This window comes from Hypomesus nipponensis, chromosome 5 (assembly GCF_054491055.1).
Source record: "Hypomesus nipponensis isolate SF chromosome 5, ASM5449105v1, whole genome shotgun sequence".
NCBI classification, from domain to species: Eukaryota; Metazoa; Chordata; class Actinopteri; order Osmeriformes; family Osmeridae; genus Hypomesus; species Hypomesus nipponensis.
Window position 1 is genome coordinate 13995809 of NC_140365.1, and position 14493 is coordinate 14010301.

Below are 14493 nucleotides of genomic sequence, written 5' to 3' on the forward strand. Positions count from 1 at the left end.
GAGAGAGAGAGAGAGAGAGAGAAAGAGAGAGAGAGAGAGAGAGAGAGAGAGAGAGAGAGACCCGAGTATTAAGTTGGAGTCAATGGCTTCCAGATCTTCCCTGTCTAGACTCGACGTTGCTCTTTCTCCACCCCACCCCCGTTTGCTTTCTTTTTCTAAAATCTCTTTCTCCAATCCACTACAACCACTCACACACAGACAGAAATCCCTTTCCCTCGTAAGTGGGAGGAAGGCAGGCCCAGATGTGGTGGTAATGTCTCTCAATCGCTCTCTCCCTTTCTCTCTTCAGACACCACACGTATCATCTGGGTGAGATGTATCCTTAGTATAGTCAGACCACATATTTAAATTTAAGATTCTTAAATGTTTATTGTATGCACCTTCCTGCCAAAGACAAATTTCTTGTCTGTGCAAACTTTCATGGCAAATAAATCCCTTTCTGATTCTGAGAGGGACGTGTCCCAGGGGCTATGACCAGGTCACCCACACACGCACAAACACACACTCACACCCAAGTACCCATCACTCAACCCAGAAAAGCACAGTAGTACATAAGGATCAGCAACTATCACAGTAATTATGGGTGACACAGCTACTGAGATATGAGTACTACTACTATAATGTCAGCAACATTTGAGCTTAGTTAAGTAAAGCTACAGTTGCAGATCTAAATCCCTGTGGTCTGTTGGGGTGTCCCAAGACTTGCATGACAGCATTCAATACAAAAAACTAAATACATACAACAACTAAGATCTTATTTAGCTCCAGTATCCTACTAAACTATTTGTTATCTTATGTATTTATAATTTTGGAGCTTCAGATTAACAGAGCTCTGCAGTAGTCAATTGACACAAAATTCAAATATTACGCCAGATGGACAAACCACCTCTACAAAAATCTTAATTAATGTGAATATCAGACTGCACTAAGTCATAAAAGCTTCTGGGTAATTTGTCTGTTTCAGGTGTCAATCATCTTATGTGGTTGTTGCTCTGCTGTCTGGAAGCCTCAAGCCACCTTTGGGAGGGTTTCAATCCCTTAACTATTACTCCTCTGTTTGTTTAGAGGGAAGAATATTCTTGCAAGAATGCATTCTTTATGTACATATGGTTGAAGTTATTTCTGTGATTTGACTAAAATGGAACATCCCCATGCTGCTTCATGTTGACGGTCAGAGTAAAGTCAATCCTAGTATAGCTCTGAGAAGGTGTGATGGAAGTTAGCCATTGGATGAGCTTGCTAATTTCATTTTTACACTTGAATACTTATCTCTTTTGTGAATTTTTGTTTTGGAGACTATTTGTAGCAATTTATGTATCCAATTAATAAAGCACTCCTTGAGGTTTATTGTCCCCCAAATGTGTGACATTTGAAATATTAAGGTTTTCTTTAGTCTAGTGTTGTGCAGTTGGTGCCTATGTCTTCTCATATTTAAAATACTGCATACAGTTCTAATCCTTTTGAAATCCAATGAAATTGACTTCTGATGCACATACATCTGGTGTGCAACCATTTACTGTGTTTGGGCCTACAGTAAGTAGGTAGAATAAGTATCCAAAGAGATGTTTGAGGGTGACAGAGTGAAGGAGGAGGAGAAGGCAGAGGCCATCCTTCCCCTTAACCTTCTCCCTTTACAGACTTGGGGGTATCTGTGTGTCTCTTTCATATTCTTCCTTTCTTCCTTCTCTCCCGTTTTCTGGCAGACTGATGGAATGTCTGGGAGGGGATTGGGCCTTAGCTCGTGGTGCAGCATTCTGAGAGAGGAAAAAAGAGGGAAAAAGGGAAAGTTAGAGACTAGACCACAGAAATGTAAACATGTCTGGAGCTAAAATAACTCAGCTTTCATTGAAAACACCCCTCTGTCACAAGCAGACTTATGTGTGCTACACCCTGTCCAAAACTGTCACCAAAAGGGGTCATTGGTCCTGCTGAAGGGGTATTGTTTTGCAAATAAAAACATTTTCTGTATTTTCATGACAGAACTTTAAACCTTAAAAACAGAATGTTCTGTGCTGAAGTGGATATCATTTCCTCATTTATCTGCTTGTGCATTATATTCGGTTATATTTATCCTTGGTCCAGATTTTAACTATTTGATCAACTAATCAATGATTTTCACAAATGTTCACTTTCAAAATCAAACATTCATGATTAGTATCAAATATAATGTAAAATGTAAATACTTATAGTTTAACAGACAATTTGGGGGCTAGTCTTTTGGAAGCAAGGCTATTATTTCAGTTTTGACACTTAAGATTATTTTTCAACATGAAAATGTATCAATTTACCAGAAATCTCCACTCTCCAGTTCAACTTGAGGTTTTTCAATTTCTCAACTTCTCTTTAGTTATTTTCCACACCATAATAATCAATTGTTTGGATCATGTTTTAAGTTAATGTTCACATCAAACGCCTAATCGTCATTTCAAAAGTGTATCGTAAAAACGATATTCCGGTTGTGAATCTGATATGTTCAGGTAGTAAATCTAAAAAACAAATGGCAATACCCAATCCTGAGCAATTTCCCCACCCTGAATGTTGTTGTTTTAATGTGGGGCAGGCAAAACTGAAATAACGTATACTGTTGGGTCATTATTCTTCATGTAGTCATTGTGACATTTCTACTGGTATTGTGAGATCTCTAAACTACATCAATAAAGTGTTTGTATGAAAGCTTCCCAAAAGGATTCTGCAATAGACAAGCTGTCCTACTGTTCTTCTGATAGAATATACAATATGCACATTCAAAGTCACAGCTGCTATGGTAAAAAAAAAAAAAAAAACAGAAAAACAAAAAGAAGAAAAAAGGGACACAAATCACACAGCTATGACCAATGATTCATTATTATCTTCCTACATTTAATTGGGGATTAATCACGGTGTGGCAATATAGGAATAAAGCACTTTGCCGGAAAGGTGAGTGTTTGCTCTTAAATTATTGATGCTACCCCCAAGTTGACAGCTGACCTCAAATAGAACAGAATTTGAAGACATTCACAAGGACTTTAGGAAATCTCTCTCTCACTTTCTCACTTGCTCTCTCGTGTGCGCACATTTAATAGTGGCGTTTTGTATTAGGGGTCTGCGTTCTTGTGAGTTATAGTTTTTAGCAGATGCCACCTGGCGACCGGCGACGTAGGTTACCAAAGCAGTTCACCAGACAAGAAAACGAACGCCTATTTCTTTTTTCCTGCACCTTTCCGACAACTTCGTCCCCACCATTGACGACACAGTATAATACCGAACCGTAAGTCAAATTGTTGTTACAACTTAACTGAACAAAGTTGATGAATGTATATACCGTCGCTTTGTTCACTTAAACTGCATGCAAAAGTTCTTCAGAACTGATCGCTTTAATGTAGGCTATATCTAGTGACAGGATGGCTGGTATGAAGACAAATAACGAGGTAATGTGACGCTATTGCTGGTTCAATGGCTATTTGGAGGTTCTTCTGTGATGGACAGCTGACAGTAGCCTATACTGTATAGGCGCGCATGGATTCTTTGATAAGACACATTTCAAGTATGCCATGGGGGAAAAATAGTCGACGAATCATAAACACGTAGTGTAACAGTTAGTCTAATGTGTTAAAATTAAGATATTTACTTGTAACTATGCAACAGTGATACTATATTTGAGGGATGGAGGTAGGCTACTTGCACAACTTTAGAAGTAGACTACACGATATCAGTACAAGAAATAGTTATAAACATCGATTTGCAGTTACACTCTTTTGTTCATTTAGTTGAGTAATTGAGTTAGTCAGAGACGGACTGGGAGTAAAAATAGGCCCTGGACTTTGATCCAGACCAGCCTACCAGAACCGGTCCCGTATACGCTACCACAGCGAGCGCCCTGCTAATGCATGCAAATTTTGTGCCTGATGTGATGCTTTGGGACTTCCACGCTTAATGCGAGCGCGCAAAGCGCGCGAGCAAATTATTTTGGCTGATTCGAGCGAAAAATTGTTTTTGGAGCTTGATGTAAAACAAACAAACATACCGTTTGTCCAATTGGTAAAACATTGTCCCTTGAAGGTAATTACGTTTACGTTTCTTAACCTGGTTTTCCATCTTTATATTGTCTCTATAGCTACAGTATAACTTTCGATCTGTCAGTGTCACTGTTGTGTGTAAGCGACACTAAGGGCTGCATAGACGTTCATTTGGAATAGACCAACCGGCCTCGGGGAAAGTGGGGCCGGCAAACCGTATTGCTCAATCTTCTTCCCAAAAAATGTTTTGTAGTAAAAAATTATGGGTAAGAGGGCAAAGTGCTTCGGCCCATCTGGAATTCTTCCGATTCTCCCGATGGCCAGTCTGCTACTGGAGTTAGTTTACTTTAACATTTACTTGTTTTGGGCGCATATCCCCACCCATTTCCCACTCAGCCATACATTCCCTCAATGTTCATATAATTAGTTTGATACTACCAAACCTCACACCAGCTAGGTTGTTTTGCTGTAAGAGCCATTTATTGTTAATCAACACTTAACAATTATTTTAACGAAGCTACCATCTTCTCTCTGTTACATCATAGTTATTCTAAATTATAAGCAACATTTTGCTAAACCTTCTATAAGATAGTAGTTCTGTCACTGCAAGCATTGTGAGAATATGGCAACTTTGAGTACATTATACGCCATACCTGCAGTGTAATGGAATGTTTAAATTGATAACATAATAGTCTGAAGATCATAAACTTCAATCATTGTGGACAAAATTAAAACAGTATATTATTTACTGTAGCATGGCAGTGCCATTTTTAGCACTACTAATGTTGACATTTGAGTATCACATTATTCTTCTGGGCTACTATGAGTGTGGCAGTTAAGTGTCGCAGTAGACCTGTAATGTTTGGTAAATAAATAATCACATTGTTTGATTGTAAGTAAACGTTTTAGTTAGTATAAATTGTGGCCACTTTCTATGCCTAAATAAAAATATTTTGAGATTATTTTTGTTTTTACTTTTGACAAATTATGTATTAATTACTGTGCTGTGTCACAATACCTGTCCTTCAATATTTTGCCAATAAACAAGAATGTTTGTGTCATTGGTTTGACTTTGCAGACATAATTAAACAGTTTGCTTCTGTTTGGTAAGCTCATGTCCCTGTGATTTATGTGGCAGGATCATTTTTGTAACATCTGGTTTGCTCCTCTGTCATATCAAAATTTACATCACCATTCCAAAGGCAACATTTGCTGTTGGGTTGCCAGGTCTTTTCCGTATCGAGTGTCACGTTTTCTATATTACATTTTGGCTGAGAAGTTTCCCTGCAGCTCTTTTTCTTTTGTCTGAAAGAAGTGATCTTACAAAGTTCATATAGCATAATCTTTTTTCATTCACACCTACAGTACATTATTTCTAACTTGATACTTAAAGAGTGTGAGTGGTGTTATGTTAACCATATTTATTGTTAAAGGTGTGCATATATCTTTCTACATTCTTAGATAAATGTCTTTGTGCCTGGTAAGGACAGTGAACCACGTACATTTTCAACTTGCCTCCTCACATATAACCCCTAACCACCTGCTATACAATTGTTTTTTAGATACTGTGAACAGCTCTTAAGAAGATGCACTGCATTCCTTAAACATCCTTGTGTATAGAGTTGGATTGAGCCTTCCAGTGCTTATTACAGCAGTGCTCTCTGTTGGTCAGAATGAAGTGCACACACACCAGATTGTATCAGACTCAGCAGAGGAAGGGAACTCAGGAGTTTGATTTGTGAAATGTGGACTGAGTCTGATGGGGTTGAAGTGTTAACCAACCTAGATAACACCTAGACAACACCAGGATAACTTTTGAGAGCTGACTCAGCTGTAGTTTGTATTTGGGAGAGAGGGCGTGTCCTCAGTCAACAAGTCAACTGTGCTACGATCACTTACCAAGTTAGATGGACACACACGGTCAGCCAACATTGAATTTAAAAAGAAGAGCATACATACTTTAATATATGGTTTTATTTGTAATTTACTTAGTTTACGATGAGCCATTTGTTTGAATATAGAAACATGAAAACAGTATTCGTTACACATGTTGTGTTCTCATGCTTTTCACTGACTCTGCCAATGGGACGGACCTATGATACATTTAAAGAAAACATGACAAGTCAGTAGTGTGTGGCATCATGTGTGAATACTCATGGACTATTATGTTTGTGTGTGTGTGTGTGTGAGAGAGTGAGTGAGTGGGGAACACAGACATCACATTGTCACTGCTGTCAGTCCAAAGTGGATCCTCACAGCCAGAGATGCAGTCAAAGGACTGTACTGTGTTTTTTTTTTTTTTGTGAGAACACACACACACACTTGAATCTACAGTAGATGTTTGTGAAGTAAAGCAGCAGCGTCGCAGCCATTACTAAAGTCACTGTGACACATTAGAATGTGAGCGGCTTCCGTATAAAAGTGGAGAAATGTTGCTTTAGACGATCATAAAGACCAGGCCTGGCTGAACCAGCGGTATGGAATGGGCTGGTAAACCCCACACTTGGCCAGCACACATTCAACACTCAGGCCTGGCCGCCTAATTTAAAACATATGTGTGTGGGTAAGCATGAGCATGTGGAGTGTGTGTATATGCGTTTTTATCCGTAACACACATTCATGCCAGCTTTGCAACCCCCAGTAAGTTATATTAAACACACCTATGCCTTTTTAACAATCTTGCCCATCTAGCAAACATCCAGACGAACACGGAGTGACCCCAGCGCCCATCTCTGTTTTGTTTTTTCATAAGCTGCTGTTTCTTCGCCTAGAGACTGCAAATTAAACAATCCTGTAACTTTTCCATTATAGGTAGTAAAACCTAATTTTAGATTTCCTGCCCGGTACTGCGTTGTGGCTGATTGCGTGCATCCCAGAGGGGCCAGAGCTTTACTACAATTGCGGCTTGCTCGAGGAGTTAAGAGGTATCCTTTACAGGTCGCTCCTCGCCCATTAAATCTTTTAAATGGCAGGTAAAGCTGCTAACTGCTGGATCTATAACCGTGGGCTAACTACTCTACGGCCAGTTATCAGTGCTGTCTTTAGGGCAGCTACCAAACGATACTCACACTAAGGACACTAAAAAGTGAGTTTTTTGTTGCTATTGCATTTACATTTATTAATTTAGCAGACGCTTTTATCCAAAGCGACTTCCAAGAGAGAGCTTTACAAAGTGCATAGGTCACTGATAATAACAACAAGATAGCCCCAAAGCATTGCGGGTAGCCAAATCAAGAAGCACAAATTGTGAACAACCAAAAAATAAGTGCCAAAGGGAAGAACCATACGAGCATGTAGTTAAGCAAGTTACAATTAAACAACATGAATCTCTTAGTGCAAGTGCACCTGTAGAAAAGCAAGCAACAGTAAAATAAAAATAAGATGAACTAAGATAGAATATTTTGCAGCAAATACAACAGTTTAAATCAGTTACCACTAACCAACAAGAGCAACAAGTCTCTAAGCAAGAGTCATGAGAAAACTAGCATTGTGTTTAGCAAACCATTCCTAAGTACCGTTGAACTCCCGGAACAAGTGCATCTTGAGCCTTCTCTTGAAGGTGGAGAGACAGTCTGTGTTTCTGATGGAGGTGGGGAGTTGATTCCACCACTGGGGGGCCAGGCAGGAGAAGAGCTTGTGTTGGGACCGGGCAGTCTTGAGCGGTGGGACCACCAGGCGGTTGTCTGAAGAAGACGGTGGCGGGTGGGGGTGTAAATCTGCAGTAGAGACTTGATGTAGTTGGGTGCAGTCCCGTTCACTGCTCAGAAGGTCAGTACCAGAGTCTTGAATCTGATGCGGGCCGTGATGGGTAGCCAGTGGAGGGAGATGAGGAGCGCGGTAACGTGGGAGCATCTGGGTAGATTGTAGACCAGGCGGGCCACTGCGTTCTGAATCCTCTGAAGAGGGCGGATTGCGCATGCTGGGAGACCGGCGAGCAGCGAGTTGCAGTAGTCCAACTTGGAGAGGACCAGTGCTTGGAGCTGGGTGGAGTGCTCAGACAGGTATCTCCTGATCTTCCGGATGTTGTAGAGGGTGAATCCACACGACCGGGAGACTGCAGCAATATGGGCCCTGAGGGAGAGCTTGTCATCCATGGTAACCCCAAGGTTCCTTGCAGAGGATGAAGGGGTCACCGTCGCAGATCCCAGGGTGATTGAGAGGTTGTGGGAGATGGAGGGTTTGGTCGGGATGATGAGAAGTTCTGTTTTGGCGAGGTTCAGCTGGAGGTGGTGCTCGGTCATCCAGGCGGAGATGTCTGCGAGGAAGGCCTCAATCCTAGTTGAGATCCCCGGATCGGTCAGGGGGAACGACAGGTACAGCTGCGTGTCATCAGCGTAGCAGTGCTAGGAGAAGCCATGGGAGGTGATGATTGGTCCAAGTGAGGTGGTGTACAGAGAGAAGAGGAGGGGTCCAAGGACGTAGCCCTGTGGGACACTAGTGGAGAGCTGGCGAGGGTCTGACAGTTTGCCTCCCGAGGAGACTTGGTAGGATTTTCTTGACAGGTAAGATGAGATCCACTGGAGTGCAGTGCCAGTGATGCCCATCTCAGAAAGTCTGTAGAGCAGGATCTGGTGGTTAACCGTATCAAACGCTGCAGAAAGGTCCAGCAGAATGATGAAGGATGACTTCGAAGCCGCTCTGGCAGACTGGAGGGAAGTGGTGACTGAAAGGAGGGCAGTGTCTGTGGTGTGGCCAGTCTTTAAGCCTGATTGGTTGGGGTCAAGCAGGTTGTTCTAAGAGAGAAAGTTAGACAGTTGGTTAGATACAGCACGTTCAATTGTTTTAGAAAACAAGGGTAACAGTGGAGGACGGAGGGTTAAGGGAGGGTTTTTGGAGTAGAGGGGTAACTCTGCAGTAGGCAAAATGTACTCATACAGCTGCTAATAGATTGAAACCATCAGCATTATAAAAAATATGTATATGGCTGTCACTGAGACGATGGCAAGATTAAGAATTAATTAAAGATAAATTCTTAGTCTCCACAAGGGAAAAAAAAGAAAGAAAGGTCAACAAGTCCAGTCAAAGATGTGTCATGTACTTCGCATAAGTAAGTGAGTGCGTGAGCTAGTACATGAGGGAGAGCTACACCTGCAAGTAATCACAATTTCCCCGCCCACACCCTTTTGGACTCACCTCGTTGGCCGGCAGCATCAGTGCATTTACAGTTCAGGTTATCTTGATCCAGATGTGAGTGCTGAAAGGTGGACGTGTTCTATTAGATTCGTTTGGAAACAGAGATATGTGAGCTGCCAATGTATCCCTGCTATTTCATATACCACACAGTACCATGGTCTGGTTTATTCTGTAGGAGGGTTTCAATAGGTCTAAAGATCTAAAGTTGGAGCTTTTTGTGAACTGTTCTGAAGAAATCTACCAATGACTGAGTTATTGCCTAAATGATTGGAATTATCATTAGTTCAACACTCATACTTGATCAATCAGCTGTATATAAATAGTCTTTGGTGCCTGCCAAAGATATGCCCCCCTCCCCTCTCTCACTATTTTGGGGGTTAGAAATACCTTTTGTGTCACAGTCTACTGGTCAGCAATTGTCTTTGATCTATCAAGCATCTAGTATTGTACACACAGGCTATATTACACATACAAATTATATACACCCAACATTAAAATATATATATTTTTTATGTCTTTGCACTGCTTTCTTGACTCTTCATAGGTATGTGTGTCACCCTGTATTATTTCATATAAGGCTTATAAATTATAATAATTAGAGACATGGACAGACTGAGACTATTCGGCTCCATGAGTCCTTTATTTGGCCGGTGTTGTAAGGAAAATCTTGCTTGTGGAGTTTGCTATAATAATAATAATATACTTTATTTATATAGCACATTTCGTACAAGAATTGCAGCTCAAGGTGCTTTACATTAAATCATTAAAAACAATATTATAAGTATTGCTGTCAGTTTAACGGCGTTAACGCAAACCCAAATTAACGGCGTCAATTTTTTTATCGCGCGATTAACTCTTTTTGGCCTAGCAAACTTTGTAGTTTTTTTCACATGCTGTTGCAACAACTACCGACGTTAGAAAAACTACAACACCACACTGGATCTAGCTAGACCGGAAACAAAACAACAGGCACGCCACACACACTTGTTTGGCTTAACGTTACGTTTTGAGTGGATGGCGAGCGTGAGACGCCGAAATGGATGCCAATAAGATTCTGAATGGAAAGTTTACTTTAAAAAAGTTGCCAAATGGTTCCTTTGAAAAGACCAAAGTGATCTGTGTGTTTTGTCGTTGTAAACTGAGCTATCATCGCAGCACGTCCAGTCTGAAAAACCACTTGATGGCCAAGCACACAGCTGATGCGAATTCTCCGCCCCCTCGTCAAAGCCAGACGATTGCAATGTTGTTTAAAAAAAAATATATATTTGCACAAAGCAATCCGAACCACTTTTCCAAAAATAACAAAAAGAAAAAAGAAATCAAGGGACAAAAAGAAATCAAGGGACATTTAGAATAGAAAAAAAATTGCGATTAATCGCGAGTTAACTATGACAGTAATGCGAATAATCACGATTAAATATTTTAATCGTTTGACAGCACTAATTATAAGTACTAAAAGTAATAAAACCCTTCTGAACACAGGCCACACAGTGTTTGCGGTAATCCAGAACACACAAGCCACCGTCTTTGCGATATCTCGATAGTCTTTGTGGTATCTCAAGCCACAGTCTTTGTGGTTTCCCAATATTAAAAAAAAGACAAAATATAATGTAACTAAACAAAACCCAAGCTCAGTCCAGAACCTATGTTGCTCAAGCCTTTTGATTCACTTCATAATCAATTTAGCCCATGTTTCGCTGTTTTTACTGAATTAAAGAGTCCTTTAAGAAAAATGTGGTTGTGGTTTGTTATAGAAAAAAATTGTGGCGATACGTATAATGTGCACTTTTCTCAAGCTTATTTGTCTGAAAATAAATTTGTTTATACAAAGTATACGCCTTATTGCACCATATCTTCAATTGGAAAGTGCGTTAAGTTTATCATCTATTCTAGACAATATTCCTATTTATAGATGACTGTATATAAATACTGTTTTGGTGCCTGCAGAAGATCACCCCCCCACCACCACCCTATTTTGAGACTTTACAGTCTGTATCATTTTGGTAGCTCATGTTGACCAGTAGATAGTTTTTGTTTTTGTTTTTTTGGAATAGGCACATGAATCCTTACATTTATTGGGGTTGTGCTTACAACGTTTTTGTGGCGACAAAGTGCCTTTAGTCGACGAAGGGTAATCTGTGTTAGCTACGTCACCACGTCAACACACGTTAGAAACGACGCATGGATACAACGTGATAGAGACGTTCTAGCACACAAATTGGAGCTCGGATTACGAGTGAAAAATACCACCCCAAAAAATCCCAACCATTGGCTTTGTTGAAAAAGCGATTTCGAGTGGAATTGAAATCTCGGATGTTTGATTTAGGTGTCAAAGTCTTTGTAATTTGAGCGAGTGCGGGTCGCCCGTGAGACCGCCTAGTCTTTTAGTTGGCAGCCATGTTAGAAAGCGTCATAGTAGTATTTTCGTAGCTAATTTTATAGCTCAATTTTACACGAAAAAACAGAAAGAGGGACATTTTATGACGTTATGACTATTGTGAAGACAGCCAGGTGGTGAGATTTTTATGTAGGTTGCTGTAAAAACTTTTGATTTGTTTGATTCGGGAGAGACCGTTCAGCCTCCATTGACGATTGCGGCAGCAACAAGTGTTGACACTCGTCGACAACAGTGTTGTTGATCTGCATCTGATGAGTATTTTCTTAGTTTCGTACCAGGGTCAATTCTACATCCAAATGGAGAGCAGTGTTTTAAAGATATGGCGATTGTGAAGACAGCCAGCGGGTCAGCATATTTTTGTTATTTGTGTAAAACTTGGAATTTGAGTGACACCGCGTCTTGTTTTGACGTTATAGCCTCTGAGTCACAGACTTGGCTTGCCCACTGACAGTGTGTAGTAGTAGGCTACAGTACTGTCTTCAATGCCACAGCTATGGCTAAACTTTATTATGTCTTATTACACGGCGGTTCTTAATACTGTAGAATGCTTCATTCACTTGAATGGGGCTTCCCAACGTTCTGCGGTGAACAATTTTCTGCATATTTGACAGCTGTCAAGGGAAGTGGCCTTTTTGCCTCGGATTCACGTCTTTTGTAGCACTCCGCAAGTAGTCTTAACTTTTTATAGGTAACTTTTTAACGCCAGCGTACTCTGTTGCTTAGCGACGTCAGCTGATTTCAAGCCTAAAGAACGTTCAAAGTCTATGAAGTTCAACGTCTTTGGCGAACTATTTCTCAGCTGATCAACAATACGAATGGTAACAAATACATTGTAAAAAGACACACTGGGTTATTTTTGTTGGCAAGAAGCCGTGTAATAAGCGGGATAATGTATAGAACGCCAGTTATTATTGGGAAAATCAGCCCCACCAGGGCGAACAGCACCCCGACGCGAAGCGAAGGCGTTTTGTTTCGCCCTGAAGGAGCTTGTTTTCCCAATAATGACCGGCGTTCTATACATTATCCATTACAAAAGAAACGTTCTCATTTCCGGCGCTTTCTGTTGCTTTCACATCAGTGAAGTGTGGATAGCAACAGCAGCTAGGTTGCCTCTAGCAAACTGCTTTTTAATTAGCCATGTCCCCCTAAATTAATATCAAACTTATTTACGTTTTGGGGGGCTTTTTGTCAGTTAGCAGATGGTACTATTTGAATCGCGAAACCATCTGAAATACTGCCAGTGACAACGTTACAGAAGCTTATTTCAAAGGGTGTTTCTTGTTTCAAAGGGTGTTCTTAATGAATTATGCAATAGGCTCTGTGCACAATCGTACTGACGAATTTCCGCTGCAGCCAAAATACGGGAAATCAGTTTCCGGTTTACAGGAGACCATCACCTGAGTTTCCAAAATGCTCAGCTTTAGTAGATGTCTTCAAGACCTGCCTCAAATAAGCGTCAGTGATAGGGATGGGACTTAACAGGAGTTTTCATGTTCGATTATTAATTACATTATTGAACAATTAATCGATTATTTGCTAAGGCATGACGTCAACCCCCCCCCCCCCCCCCCCCTCACAGCGCATTATGCCATCAGACGGATTTCAACAGATAGCGATTGCAACGCATCACTGCCTGGCTACTGCATAGACTTTGAAAAATAACATTGGAACATAATTTTGAAAAGAAATATACACGGTTAAATCCATCCTTTCAAATGTCAGGCTTCTCGATACTGGCGGAAACCTAATTATTTGACAATTTAGTTTTAACCTTTAACTACGCTACTTAATGTAAAACTATGAGCGTAGTGACTGGTCATCAGACTGGACACAAATACACAAGAATAATAACAAAACATGTCTTAATGCCATATTAAATCATTGTTTTAAACTAACAGTCGTGGCAACTTATTAGCAAGATGTAGGCTATAGCTACCTTACAGGCTAGTCTACTTTCGTTAGCTCGCTTGTCATCACACGTCCTCCTAGCTAGTGTAGCCTGAATGGTTTGCTGCTGTAGACCTCCGCTGGAATTAATATTTGTTAAATTATATATTAGCGGAGACGTTGAACTATGGTAAGTAAATACAGCGTCACAGTAACTGCAGTATACTTCATCTTTCCTTGAGAAATGGTTCCACATTGCACTTCTCCTAGCCCGCTTCATCTTTGCTTGTCTGCTGTAGGAAGTTGCGCTCGCACAAAATACTGGAAGATGTTGTTTTCATAATGGGCGGCAATACGATAACGATTATTCATTAGGCTTGGATTTTCATTCTAATGAATTTTTAATGACAATTAATCGATCATCGATTATTCATTACCAACCGTAGTCAGTGACGTCCATCGCAACGTAAATGCTTTTTCCACCCTGCTCCAACAAGCAAGCGGGACAAGGGATTCAAACTGTACATATCCAGTTATCTGCACAACTATGAGCGTAAGTAGTGTAGTATAGAAGCTTGTTTTTCTTTATTTGAAACGTTAACTGTCCGTTTTTATGTATTATCATTTCTGTCCCTCTCTATCCCTAATCTTTTTTCTTTGAAACATGATAGCCTAATATAGCCCGATAGCCCGAATTTTGGCTACAGCGGAAGTTCGTCAGTACAATTGTGCACAGAGCCTATATGATTAGGCTAAATGCTTGAAAATATCACAAGATGGGAAAACGGACCCACCTGCAACTGACGCAAGCACACCCTACAATTTCAGAAATTGTACCCTCTCTAGTTGTTTGTGTACCTCGTCTGTCCCTTATGTTTCAGTTTTTTCCTTTCTAATAAAATTAATGTCATTATCTGGTGTAAATCTTGTGTAAAATAAACAGAATCAAGACAGATTTAGATTCCATTTGAGTGGCTTGTTGAATGTGCAACACGTAGGTCTCAGTATCGCTATCTATAAATATATTGGCTTGATGATAAACACGCTTTCAAATAAAAGATGTGGGGCGATAAGAGCGTA

At 40.5% G+C, this 14493-nt stretch overlaps 1 protein-coding gene across 2 annotated transcripts in view; it reads left to right on the top strand.

Annotated features, from left to right (window-relative positions):
• Positions 1 to 3107: 3107 nt before the first annotated feature.
• The window catches only part of erg (ETS transcription factor ERG), a 104959-nt gene continuing 93573 nt past the window's right edge, over positions 3108 to 14493 (top strand). The window contains exon 1 of one of the 2 annotated variants that reach the window (XM_084698218.1): positions 3108 to 3247. The gene's annotated coding sequence lies outside the window, so the exon portion shown is untranslated. The remainder of the gene's footprint in view (positions 3248 to 14493) is intronic. The other variant, XM_084698219.1, reaches the window with a different exon arrangement.